The sequence below is a fragment of the Spermophilus citellus genome (assembly GCF_964194105.1).
Source record: "Spermophilus citellus genome assembly, chromosome: X".
NCBI classification, from domain to species: Eukaryota; Metazoa; Chordata; class Mammalia; order Rodentia; family Sciuridae; genus Spermophilus; species Spermophilus citellus.
Genome location: NC_138190.1, coordinates 125438958 through 125452118, shown reverse-complemented (window position 1 = coordinate 125452118; position 13161 = coordinate 125438958).

Below are 13161 nucleotides of genomic sequence, written 5' to 3'. Positions count from 1 at the left end.
CCATGAGGGCTGTCGGGAGGGGGCTCAAGAGAAAGGAACCTTAAGAATCCTCTGAGAGTAGCCCAGACAGGAATTCCGCAGTTGTTCCAAACTCCTTCCTCCACCTTCACGCATGTGAGGCAGATCGGGATTCGGGACACTGTGTACTCACGCCAATTGCTCTCCGGGCCCAGAAAGAAAAGTTGGAAGCGGCTTTGGCAGAACCCAACATGCCTGCTCTGTATTGAACAGGTGATTGAGAGCTGCCTAGGCTGGGAAACCTCTCACCCGAGTCTTGAAGAGTGGCGGCTGCACTAATTGCGTTTAAGTAGCTGTCGGGTGCCCACCTTACCTCCAGAAAGAAAGAGAGAGAAAGATGCACCTCAAACAGACATGGGGTGTGTACACTTACCTCAGTGTAGAATCTCGGTATGGGACCTCCAATATGTTACCGCTGTTGACCGGTGACGAGTCCTTGCTTCCCCGATGTTGAAGAATAACACCAGAGAAGCACGCAGAGGCAAGGTCAGAGGAGAAATTAGAGGTTTATTAAAGGACAGCAGAAAAGACTTCTCCCGGAGGAAGAAGGGGACCCAAGAGGTGGAATCCCACATTTCTTTCATTAACCAAGACTGTTAAAGAATTTAATTTTGGTCTTTTATTTTAATTTTTAAAACTTCTGTTACCTTTTTGAGAGCTCACACTTCTAATGAGTTGTGATATAGAGATGGTCCCACAGTTTATAAAGGTAAATAGTATATAATGAATAAAACATTATTAACAGAATATTTTCTGATTTTAAAATTATATAAAAATAATTTTAATATTAACATTTAATATTGTTATTTATTTTTAATATTAATGACATTTAGATCCATGGAATGCTATTGTATATGGTCAGGTAATATGTTGTATTGTGATGAATATGCAATGTGATATATTGTACAGATTTCTCTTGACAGGAAGCAAAGGTATCCCAAACTTCTGTGGCTTTGTGGATTTTTGTCTTTGCTTAAGTTGAATGAAGACTAAGTTGAACTATGCTAAACATGAAAAACAGACAAATGTTATGCATAATTTGGTTTCACTTTGATTTTTGAACATGATGGGCCACAGTTATGGTTTGGATGTGAAATGTCTTCCAAAAGCTCATTGTTAAAGGCTTGGTTCCCAATGCAGCAGTGTTCAGATATGGGGCCTTTGAGAGGTGATTGGCATGAGTGCTCTGATATCATCAAGGAATTAATCCTTTGGGGATTGATAAATAAAATGATAAGATTCCCAGGGAAGGACTTTGTTATAAAAGTGTGTTCTATCTCACTTTGCTTCCTGGATAACATGAGTGAAAGCTCTGCTCCATCATGGGCTTTGTCATGTTCTGCCTCACCACAGATTCAGAAAAAATGAAAACACATGACTACAAACTGAAACTTCTGAAAATGTGAGCCAAAATAAAAATTTCCTCCTTTAAATGATTTTATCAGTTATTTTGTCACAGGAACGGAAAGCTGACTAACACAGCCACACATATGAGTATACAGAGAAGGAGAATATAATAATTTGATAATTTGTTGAATGTGTTTAAAATGTTATGAAGAAAATATTTTAGTAGCTGAGTTTATGAATATGTTCTTGGGGCTGGGGTTGTGGCTCAGTGGTAGAGCACTTTCCTTGCACATGTGATGCAGTGGATTTAATCCTCAGCACCACATAAAAATAAACAAAATAAAGATATTGTGTCCATCTATAACTAAAAAAATAAAAAGAAAGATATTTTAAAATGTCAAAAAAGAATATATTCTTGAACACTTTATAAATGCATTAAATGCATCTTAACTATGTCTTTTGATATATTTTTGAATATTTCTAAATGTACTTTTATTTGGGTACTGGCAATTGAACCCAGTGGTGCTTTACCACTGAGCCACATCCCCAGCCCTTTTTATTTTTTATTTTGAAACAGGGTCTTGGTATGTTGCTTAGGGTCTTGCTAAATTGCTGAGGCTGGTTTTGAACTCTAGATCCTCCTGCCTCAAACGTCCAAGTTGCTGGGATTATAGACATGCACCACCATGCCCAACTCTGAATATATTCTTGAACATATTCTTCAGTATTCTTGAATATAAAGTCACCCATCCATATCTGTGAGTTAAGCAGATTTACCTAACCAAGGATGAAGAGCATTTGAGAAAAATTATTTCTGTACTGAACATGTATTCACTTTTTTCTTGTAATTATTTCATAAGCAATACAATATTGTAGCTATTTATGTAGAATTTACATTTTTAGTATTATATGTATCTAGAGTTGATTTAAAGTGTAAGGGAGGATGTGCTTAGGTTCTATGCAAATAATATTCCATTTTATATAAGGGAATTGAGAATCTGTGAATGTTGGTATACTGTTCTGGAATCAACGGCCTGAGGAACTGAGGGATAACTATATCTAAAATATTTTCTTAGAAATGTCTTTGACTACATTGATGACTACATGCTTGTATATGAAGCATTCTTTTGTATATAACCACATTAAGATAATATTCTTGAAAAAGGCTTCACAAGACTTCTTTAAGTACAATTAAATATTAATGTGAATGCTTTATACTTATACCCTCCATTTCTGCTTCTCCTCCAGCTGTAGCAATAGGGAGCTGAGGCAGAATTAAATTGAACATTTCTCAAAATACTGCCATGGAGACAAAATTGAAAATGAACTACATATTTTTATTTAAAAGAGCAAGAAATTTATGTATGTTATTCATTCAGCAAGTTGACCATGCAACTGATTGGCAAATTTTGGTTATGTGATTTAGATTTGTGTGGGGGAAGGACTCTGTGCTACTGGTGTTTGGGAGTTGATCCTCTTTCATGGCCTCTGATGTTCCCTAGGGAATTTCGTGCTGTTGTCAATGCACAGACCTCAAACAAGTTATCTACTTACTCCCTCTTTGCTGTGGGATGAGAACCACTAAGCCATGATTGTTAAAAATTATTTCTAAAATGATATCTGAATATCAGCTTAGGGAGCTATCAGATTACAGGATAGACATTATGACATCCAGTTTTGCTTCTTGGAAACTTGTTTTTTTTGTTGGTGGTTTTCTTTAGCTATGTTTTTGTTCATTTTACTTTTATCCCCCTTGTTGCTGTTAAATGAGGTTTATGGAAAAAGTGTCTCTGATTGAATGAAGCTTGAGACATTACTGTATTTCTGTGGTTTTAATTTATGGAATAATTTAGTGTATATTTCGAAGTTAGAAAAAAATTTTTAAAATGTTATAAACTGCTAGAATCATTGCAATGTTTGATCCACAGCTATACTTTTATTTTCAAAACATATTGATTATTTTTTTAAATTGTATTTTTTATCCTAGGTAATTCTGAATCCTTGACATGATTTGCAAAGCATAAAGTGGACATTGGAATTTTTTTAGGACATGGCTATGGCTTTGGGTCCTGTGCTTCAGAAAACATTCTGGAGGAGGAATAGGGATTGAAAGGCCAAACATCAGAATACCTGGTAATCTGGGTCTCCAGCTGGGGAGAAAGAGGTCAAGACGTGAATTCCAGGGAGGGAAATGGGAGATAATGATTAGGAATGTGTATTACTAAGCCAGTGATCCTTTAATATTAGAGTTAATCAAAATAACCTTCAGAGCTTACAAAATGTTGGCTATATTTTTCTAGCTTTAATAGTGTATGTTCTCTGTATCTATCAACTTCAATTATACTATGTCTCAAATATTTTACTAAATACAAAAATAAATAAGTAGGAATAAATAACCCACTAGTCCTATAATAGGGGGATAGCAGTGGATATTAGTATTTTGGTTAAGTGGCCTTCTACACATTTGCATGCAGGCTCATATTTCAGAACTCCTCTTCCACTTTAATTGGGGAAGAATAAATGTCATCATAGCATTGTCTGCCTACTTGAGTGAATTTAATGTGTCTGTTTGTACAGTAAATGTTACTTGTTATATATGACTCCTCCAGTCCTTTGCCTAGGGAGGAAAAGGGTCATGAAATAACTCTCCTGATTATGAATTTTAAAAGTACTTAGATTGTACATGGGCCTGATTATTCCAGATATATATTATTTCTTCTATTTATGGACATTAGGTTTAGGAGACAGGGTTGAGGGAGACTAAGAGGAACACATTTCAGAAAACATAATATCTTGTTTTTCATAGAAGAGCTCTACATAATCAGGGACAATGAAAAAATGGCTTTACTCAAAGAGAGCTTTCTGTAATACCCTGTAAAGCATTGGATGCTCTTTAAAATTGACTTATTGATGTTGAGGGAGTGAGCATAATGAACACAGCCCAGACATGATCAAGAAATGTAGCCTATGTAAAAAAAATCCTAATTGCTACTTGCTGAACCCATCAAATAAGATATGTTGTCCCAGTAGGCAGGCTTATGGAAAGAGCATTGCAATAAGCCACCCGATGCCACTTATAAAAGAAGCTGAAATGAAACTTGCAGCATCCAGCACAAGACATATAACTGTATACTCACCTATATCTTCTATACCTTCATCATCATTATCTGTTTCTGGACACTGAGACTTGGTATTTGTTATGGTTAAGATATAAGGTGTCCTCTAAAAGCTCATGCATGAAACAATGAAAGAATTATTTGGAGGTGGAATGGTTGAATTGTGAGGGTTATAACCTAATCAGTAGATGGTAACTGTAGTCAGTTTGGGAGTAGCTAGAGGAGATGGGTCACTGAGGGCATGCCTTTGGTTCATATATTGTCCCCGGGTGCACAGTGCTCTCTTTGCTTCTTGTTTGCCATGTCCTGAGCTGCTTTCTTCCACCATGATGTTCTGCCTCACCTTAGGCCCAGAATAGTGGAGTCAGCTATGTATGCACTAAGAACTCTGAAACTGTGAGCACCAAATAAACTTTTCCTTCCCTATAATTGTTCTTTCCATATTTTTGGTCACCATGATGAAAAAGCTTGCTAAAACAGTATTTAACATGGGCCATTCTCAGTTCCTAAAATTGAAAAGAATAAAACATTTGATGCAAATATTATAAAAAATAGAGTCTTCAAATTTAAAGTGAGGTTAGCTAGATTTGGCAGAGTACCCTGGTTTGTGTCTTACTCTTAGAACTCAATATTTACAAGTATCGATTGTGATCAAAATGCAAGCTAGGTACTTGAAGGGATACAGTGTGTGAGGACAGGAATTTGTCCATATATTATATACTAAACCTGATGTCAGAATATGATAAAGGGCTTATGAAGAATACACAATATTATGGGATTCCATAAAAAACCAGATAAGAACTGATTGGAGCAATTAGGGAAGGCTTTAATAATTTAATTTAAATAAGCAGAAAATACGGTTTGGTAGAGTAAGGTAGGGGGTGGTAGTGGATATCCAAATAAGAGAGTAACAAATTAAATAGGACTCCAGATATCTCCTCAAAAGAATGTTTTAAAATTTTGATTTTGTAGATTGTATACTTTATTTCTTCCTTATCTTCTAAAAAACCCATGTAAATATATATATATATATATATATATATATATATATTTGTATTTATATTTATATATTATTTAAAGTAGTGCCTCAATAATGTATGTGCTGTGCAGTGGTGCAGTGTTACCCCAAGTTTGGTATATTTGTATATAGTACATGGCACAGTGTATTTTTTTTTACTAGTCATGTGTTTAATTTAATACACAGTTGAAAAGCACTGTAACCTCATAATTTAATGTATATTGTGGTTTATGTGGAGTAAAACAGTGACTCAAGTTGAAGAAAATGTTGATCAAATAATAATATAGTTTTAGGGAATTCCTTTTCATAACTCTGAGTATACATTTATTTAAAAAAATTATTTTTTAGTTGTAGTTAGCCACAATATCTTTTATTTTATTTTATTTATTTTTATGTGGTGCTGAGGATTGAACCCAGGGACTCATACGTGCTAGGTGAGCACTCTACTGCTGAGCCACAACCCCAGGCCTCGAAGTATACATTTATTTGAAAATTTTTTGGAAGCCAGCTTTGCATGCTTGCACATGCCTCAGATTCCAACTTGGAATGCAGAGGCAAGAGGGTTGTGAGTTCAAAGCCAGCCTCAGCAACTTAGCGAGGCCCTAAACATCTTAGTGAGATCCTATCTCAAAATAAAAAAAAAATTAAAAAAGGCTGGGAATGTGACTCAGTAGTTAAGCATTTCTGGGTTCAATCCCTAGTACCAAAATAAATAAATAAATAATACATAAATAAAAAGTACATGGCTGTGGATGTGATTTAATGGTGAAGCACCCCTGGGTTAATCCAGAAAGCCTATAAATTATGTGATAAACATGTAATTATGAAAATTAATACAAGATTTGACCCCAAATAGAAGATACTATTTCTGTTCATTAAAATGCTTATAAATTTTTATTTTAGAGAGGTGTGTGGTATAGGAAATACTGTATAAAGAAGAAATGTACAATTTTCAGTCATATTTTCCCTAAATTCCCCTAGTGCCAGACTCATTATTGGGAAGGAACAATGCTACCTGATAATGAACTATTTTCTATTCAAGGCAGCAAGTCAAATATTCGTTCCTCATTAATAATTCAGTGTGACAAATTTATTACCTTGAAGGTGCCACAAGTCAATTAGACAATGGGAAATTGTATCTTCCTTTCAGCCCACATAATTGGCTTCCAAATGTGACATTCATCAAAATCTTGACTTTTAATGTAAACTTTATTACATGAGTTGGTGTTTAGTTTGACACCGATCACACTTGTCCAACCCTCAGAGTTTGGGGCCTTGTTGACATTTGGCCATGGAATATTAGGGCCTGGCTCTGCAGTGTCACTATTACTGTTGCTAGGCATGGAAATACTGTCCTTAAAATCTTTTCAAACTGTGTACATTTTTTGAAGTGTGTCTATTTTTCTCATTGATGAATCTCACCATCTTCAAAATGATGTGACTAGACTAGTTCAGTGTTTTTTAAATATATTTTTATCAGAGCATAATAAATATACATGGTAATTGGGTTCATTCTGACAAAATCATACATGCAAGGAATTTGATTTCAAGCCACATCCCTTCCTTTTTCTCCCCTCCTCCCTTCCCTGTTCTCCCTCCTTTATTCTATTAAACTTTCATATATATATATATATATATATATATATATATATATATATATATATATAAATAAATTTCTTTTGTTATCTTTATATATGAATATAAAATGCTTTTGTTAAATTCATTCCATTTATCTTTCCCTTACCCATCATTCTTTCCTCTCATTCTCCTACTTCTGGTCCACTGATCCTCCTTATACCTTTTGAATCCCATCCTCTCCCCCACTACCTTCTTCCCCTTATTTCTCTAGCTTCTACACATGAAAGAATACATTTGAGTTTTACTTTTCTGAGACTGGCTTATTTCTCCAGTTCCATACCTTTACCAGCAAATGCCACAATTTCTTAATTTTTAAAAAATATTTATTTTTTAGTTGTAAGTGGACACAATATCTTTACTTTATTTATTTATTTTTATGTGGTGCTGACAATGGAATCCAGGGCCTTGCATGTGCTAGGTGAGCGCTCTACCACTGAGCCACAATCCCAGCCCCAAATGCCACAATTTCATTCTTCTTTATGGCTGAGTAAAACTCCACTGTGTATATATACCATATTTTTTTGATCCATTCATCTGTTGATGGGCATCTGGTTGATTCCACAACTTGGCTTTTGTGACTTGTGCTGCTACAAACATTGAAGTGGCTATATCACTACAGTATGCTGATTTTAGTTCTTTTGGAGAAATACCAAGGAAAGGGATAGCTAGGTTATATGGTGGTTCCATACCTATCTTTTTGAGGAATCTCCACACTACTTTCCAGAGTGGTTATTATCAAATTCATTACCCCTACTTATTGTAGTAATAAGTAGGATCTGAGAAATAGAAACATAGGATAAGCAAGATCTTATGTTGAGATGGGGAAGGAAAAGTGTGGTGTATGAATTTCTATTTCTAGTCTGCCTATATATTTGAATAGGGTGCTTCAAAAGGAGATGTTTTGCTTTCAAGGATCCCATGATATTGCTTTAGTCATACTCTCTCAGATAAGAACACCTTAAGAAACTACTCTACTAACCAGACCTGAGGAAACATATAATTTAAGGATAGATTGTTGCTATGACAAAATAATGATCTGGCTTAGTATGATTCAATGCAGGGCTATTTTAAGTGTAGAGACTCCTTAGCATATGTTATGGTTTAAATATGAGGTATCCCCCCAAAAGCTTATGAATGAGACAATGAAAGAATGTTCAAAGGTGAAATTATTAGTCTATGAGAACCTTAACCTACTCATAAGATTAATCTACTGATAAGGATTAACTGGGTGATAACTGTAGGTGTATGAGGGATGGCTGGAACCAGTAGGTCAGTGAGGACATGACTTTGGGGTTTCTATTTTATTCCTGCTGAACAGAACACTCTCATACACACACAGTCTCTATTTTTCTCTCTCCCTCCCTCCCTCCCTCTCTCTCTCTCTCTCCCCCCTCCCCCTCTCCCCCCTCCCCCTCTCCCCCCTCTCCCCCTCTCTCCCTTATTGCCCTGTCCTGAGTTTCTTTCGTCCACCACACCCTTCTGCTATGATATTCTGCCTTACTCAGGCCTAGAGCTTTGGAGTTGAACCTGTGAGACTATGAGACAAAAGAAATTTCTCATCCTCTATATTGTTCTTGTCAGGTCTTTTGATCACAGCAATGAAAAATCTGACTAAAACAGCACATTTAAGCATTTTTTTTAGATCCTAAGTAGTTGAGTAAAATATCAAAGGGGGCAGCCAAAATTTCAAACAAGTGTTAGAATCAAATGTCTTTAGAAGTTCTATCCAAAATGAGAAGAACATGTCCTGGGAAGCTAATTGAAGAAAATAGTTTGGCTTTCAGTTCAATTTACTAGCAACATATTAACAAACTTGTTTCATCAAGTGAAACTCGTTCTATAGGTATTTCATTTTCTTCTTTCAAATTTTTATTTGTTCTTTTTAATATACATTACAGTAGAATCTATTTATACAAATGTGGAATATATTTTATTCTAATTAGGATGCCAGTTTTGTGGGTGTACATGATATTGAGATTCATTGTGTTGTATTCATATATGTACATAGGGATGTTATGTCAGATTTATTCCACTGTCTCTCCTATTCCTATAGGTATTTGATTTTCTTCCACCACATGTTCCCAATGTTTCCTATGCAAAAAAAAAAAATGACCTGTAAAAGACTCCTTCAAATTCTTTGCATGTCAGGAGCTGCTTTACTGGTTGTTTAATTTTTGCCTGTGCAGTTTGTTTGCTCATAGAGATTCATTCTAGTCTGTTGAAATTGGTGCTGGTTCTTTCCTGCATTTGCTGATATCAGGTCTTAATCTTTTCAAAACATTCTTATGAAGAAGTTCTTCAACCCCAGAGGTATTTCTCAAACCTCTGAAAGGAATGTGACTACCTTGTCATCATGGGATACATTTAAGTAGCAAGTTCCCTTGAAGTAAAATCCAATGACCAGTAGCCAACCATAAGACTGTTTGTCCCTCTGTTGTTGCAGTTCGTCTCCTTACTGAATACGACTTGCAGCAAGGTTCAAACTCTTTTCCTCCTAATCTGACAGCTGTTGGGTATATGAACATGAGGTACCTAGTGTGATACAGTGTGGAGGTTGAGAACTAGAATGGGAGGCAATCCAGGGAGAGGAACAGAGGGGAAATGTACACAATAAGGTAAAGATGGATATTTATATATCTGAGAACATTTGTTTGAAGCTATGGAGACCAATTGACACCCCCACATATACCAAAATCCAATTGAAACTATTTTATTTATTTTTACTTTGTCTTTCCAATAGTGACCTCTCTTTATTTTAAAATTTGTCCTAATTAATCATACATGATAGTAGAATGCATTTTGATGCATATATGGAATATAACTTCTCATTCTTTTGGTTGTACATGATATAGAATCATACTGGTAAGTCATGTAGTCATATATGTATATCATGTCTAATTCATTCTACTATTCTCTCTACCTTCTAGACTAACTACCTTCCCTTCAATTCCTTTTGCCTAATCCAAAGTAATTCTTTTTTCCTACTCCTCCCCTCCTTTATTGTGAATTAGCATCTACATATCAGAGAAAACATTCAGCATTTGTTTTTTGGGGTTTGGCTTATTTCACTTAGCATAATATTTCTCTAGCTCCATCCTTTTACCAGTAAATGCTATAATTTCATTCTTCTTTAAGATTAAGTAATATTCCATTGTGTATATATACCACATTTTCTTTATCCATTCATCTGTTTAAGGACATCTAAGTTGGTTCCATAGTTTAGCTATTGTGAATTGAGCTGCTATGAACATTGATGTGGATGTCTCACTGTAGTATGCTGATTTAAAATCCTTTGAGTATAAACTGAGGAGTGGGATAGCTGTGTCAAATGGTGGTTCCATTCCACTTTTTATGAGGAATCTCTATTTTTTTCTGAAATAGGTAAAGATCATTAGCCCCTTGCCACTCCCTGTCTCAGATCTCCCTAGTTGGATCTATGGTCTTATTAGGATTGCCACAATCCAGAGCAAATTCTGTCAAATTCAAGGTATTTTAAATTATTAGTGTTTTTCATACCCTCTGAACATGCCTATTTTTTTTAAGAAGCTTTGAATTAGCTTAGCCCTCATCCCCAAGGTTCTTGTTCTACTGTGTGATACTACTGTCCAATTTTTGCTTCCCTAGGAATAGAATCACAACCTGAATACTGGCTCTAAAGATGCTTCCATCAAAGGTCTAGGGCCATTCTCCTTTGGATGCCTTACTGTCTTATTGATATGATCTCTGAACCCAGAATATAATGTTGAGTTGTATGCTAGATGAAAAATCTTTGAGGACTGTATCTACTTGGTATAACTTTCTTTTGCTCCCCCACCAGTTAAAGAACCCAGTATGTTTAGTGTTGTTCACCCAAGCTATAACAAAGAGAAATAGAGGCATGGGCTCCAAATTTATCCTATTATTCAGAAAGAGAAATCTTATTTGAAGTTAGGTTTATTTTATCTTTGCTTACTTAATTGCTGTGTGAAGATAGATGGATAGATACATAGTACCCCTCAGTATTCACGGGGGATTGATTCCAGGAACCCCTGCAGATACCAAAATCCACAAATGTTCAAGTCCCTTATTTTAAATGGCATGGTATTTGCATGTAACCTAAGCCATCCATCCACATACTTTATTTAAAAAAATATTTTTATGGGTGCATTATAATTATACTTAATTTTCCTATATACTTTCAATCATCTCTAGATTACTTGTAATACCTATGGCAATGTAAGTTTAATTCTATGTAAATAGTTACAATACTGTATTATTTAAGGAATAATAGAAAAGTCTGTACATATGGAATTTTTTAAATATTATTTTTGATCTTTGGTTGGTTATGGATGTGTAACTGTGGATATGGAGGACTGTGTGTGTGTGTGTGTGTGTGTGTGTGTGTGTGTGTATGGGAGTGAGCGAAGGATGAGGAAGGAGAAAGAAGGGTGGAGGGGAGCTGGGAATTTAGTTCACAGTTTTCTGTATTTGGCTGAACTCCTGAAAATTTTATCTTGAACTCTGTGTAAACAAAGCAGATAGGGACAGACAAAAAGTGAGAGGACAGTATATATTAGCAGAAATCATTTAACTCATAGTCAAGAGACCTTATTTTTACTGTGGCTTCAATATATTATCTGACAAACTATAGGTAGAAGGTAACTTTCTGTATCTGACAAAGGCTACCTATGAAAAACTCACAACTAGTATTTAACATTATACTTAATGTGACAGCCAAGATGCTTTACCTCTAACATGAGAAATATGACAATTTTATCCACCTTCACAACTTTTATTCACCATTACATTTGTGGTTCTAGCAAGGGAAATTAGTTTAAAAAAAGAAATGGCATCCAGATTGGAATGGAAGGAATAGAAATATCTATACATGCAGATGATATGATCTTGTATAAGGAAATCCTATAGAATCCACAAAACACTATTAGAGCTATTTAACAAATTCAGTCAGGTTGCAGAATACAAAATCAATATGTAAAAATCAATTGTATATCTAACTACTAATAGTGAACAACATAAAAATGAAATTAAGAAAGTTCCATTTATAACAGCATGAAAGAGAATAAAATATTTAGGAATAAATCTAATAAAAGAAGTGAAAGATTTATACATTGGAAACTAAGAACATCATTGAAAGTAGGGCTAAATAAATTATAAGAAATTCCATGTTAATAGAGCACAAGACTTAATATTGTTAACATGGCAATACTACTCAAACTGATTGTCAGATATAATATGATCCCTAAAAAATCCCAGCTAGCTTCTTCTCAGGAATTCATAAATTGATAAAAAAAATTTATATGAAAATTTAAGAGACCTATAATTGCTAGAATATTCTTTTTAATCCAAGAATTTTTATTTCTTTGTAGTAATACATAATATTGGGATTCATTCTGATATATTTTTACATGTGCATTACATAACTTGGTCAATTTCATTCTCCAGTAGCTCCTCATTCCCTCTCCTCCTCCCTCCTCTTTATCCCTTCCCTCTAGTCATCTCCTCTAATAGTCTCCCTTCTATTTTCACGAATCTCCTCCTTTTTTTCCCCTTTGTTCTCTCTAGCTTCAATATATGAGAGAAAATATCACCCTTGACTTTCTGAGTCTGGCTTTATGTGAGATATATATTAAAAAATGAGTTTTACTCAACCCTAAAGAAGAAAGAAAATTTCCTTTTCAGGAAAATAGTTGAAACATCATGTTGGGTAAAATAGGAAAAAACATTTTTTGAAAGAAAACATAGTTAGAAGACTCACATTTTCTGATATCCAAATTTACTGGGGGATCCAACATGGCCGTCGGCGAGGAAGCAGCGATTCCAATGTCTCCACATTAACGGGATCAGAAAGACCCATTGGAACAGCAGCAGTCTACCTACTGAGGAACTTCTAGCAAAATTCCGTTAAGAGGGGACCTGCCGGGAATTGGTAGGTTTATTAGAAGTGTCAGTTTGTCCCAGACAAGTGGATCTTGGCCGGCCACGCGGGCGCGGAGGTCCAGACCCGCAGCCACCAGCCGCTTCTGC